The sequence below is a fragment of the Hordeum vulgare genome, chromosome 1H (assembly GCF_904849725.1).
Source record: "Hordeum vulgare subsp. vulgare chromosome 1H, MorexV3_pseudomolecules_assembly, whole genome shotgun sequence".
Taxonomy (NCBI): domain Eukaryota; kingdom Viridiplantae; phylum Streptophyta; class Magnoliopsida; order Poales; family Poaceae; genus Hordeum; species Hordeum vulgare.
The window spans coordinates 51619151-51620512 of record NC_058518.1 but is presented as its reverse complement, the minus strand read 5'-3'; the positions used below and the strand labels follow the sequence as shown (position 1 = coordinate 51620512).

General features: G+C 39.0%; 1 long non-coding RNA gene across 1 annotated transcript; it reads right to left on the bottom strand.

Annotated features, from left to right (window-relative positions):
- Positions 1-393: 393 nt before the first annotated feature.
- LOC123406681 lies at positions 394-1013 on the bottom strand. Its single transcript, XR_006612346.1, has 2 exons — positions 925-1013; positions 394-829 (listed from the first exon to the last, which is right to left on the bottom strand). It is a non-coding gene; the product is annotated as an uncharacterized LOC123406681 (long non-coding RNA).
- Positions 1014-1362: the final 349 nt, after the last annotated feature.

Below are 1362 nucleotides of genomic sequence, written 5' to 3'. Positions count from 1 at the left end.
ATAAACAAGACAAAAGATAACCTGCACTCTCTGTCTCCTCTCCTGCATACATCCATGGGAACACACATGCATATACAAGCTCACACATTATCACCCCAAGAATTCAAAGCTCAATTAGCTAGGTGTGAAAAGCCGTTCCTTTGCACAAGTTGCAAGATTACTCCCTCCATCCCAAAATAAATGACTTAAAAAAGACTCAACTTTATATTAAAGTTAGTGCATAGTTGACTCACTTTTGATTCATTTATTTTGGGACAGAGGGAGTATATAGGAGTACCGTTGTACCACACACACCCATATTCAAATGAGAGTCGATTGATCAATATGTTTTCTTATATTTTGTGTTTGTAGCTAGAAATCACACCATAAAATATAGTAGCACTCACATGGAAATAAAAACCTAATTTGCCACAGACTTTTATTTCAATATTATATCTCATCTAGATTGTAGACGTACAAAATAGGGAATAGCTCAGGAGGGATAGAAGGGGGAAGGAAGTGTGAGGTTGGAGACACCAGGATGCACGAGAAACGTTAGGGGAGGGCCTTACAAGGTCAAGAAAAGGCCTTACAAGGTCAAGAACGTTAATTCTGACACGAGGAGTAGCCAGAAAATGATTTAACAAGAGACATATGGGAGGGTTTGGGATAAGAAAGCTCATTCGGGATAACACCGGCTTATAGGCTACGAGACAACCTTAGCTTTTTCTTGCCATTGCTCATGGATCGTTTTGGTAGTACTTTCATCCTTTAAGAAGTTGACTACTGCTCTTTGTGGTTGATGATCCTGGACCGAGAACTTGCTGGATGCTTCTTCTTTCTTGTCAATCTGAGAAATAAAAACAAGAACAAATAGTAAAGTAAAAAACACAAGGTGCATGGTACGCTCTTTCCTTTCTGAAAGTAAAGGTAGCATCAACTCACGATACTAGCGTTGCTAACAGTCCAAGATTTAGGGTTTTGATCCTCTAGTGAATCCTCGTCATTGGCCATCTTGAAAACAATTACTGCACAAATGCAAGCAAGATAATTGGTTAATAGAAGGGGAGGGGGGGGGGGGTATACAACTAGCAAGTTGCATGATTTACTGCTAGAAGGTCAACAAGACACATGGGTTGGAACTTCGAAGAACAACACATGCATGACGAAATTTATAGCTGCAGACAAGAAATAGCTGATACAGCATTTATCTTCAGCTTACTTATACATCTTAGTCTGTGAGACATACTTCGGTTGTTGTGAAAAGATAGAGGTTAGAACTTGGAAGAAACAAGCACGTTGACAAAGCTATAAATAGACAAGAAATAGCTCATAGACTTTCTCTCTTCAACAAACTTACACTTTACATCCAAGATAGACTTA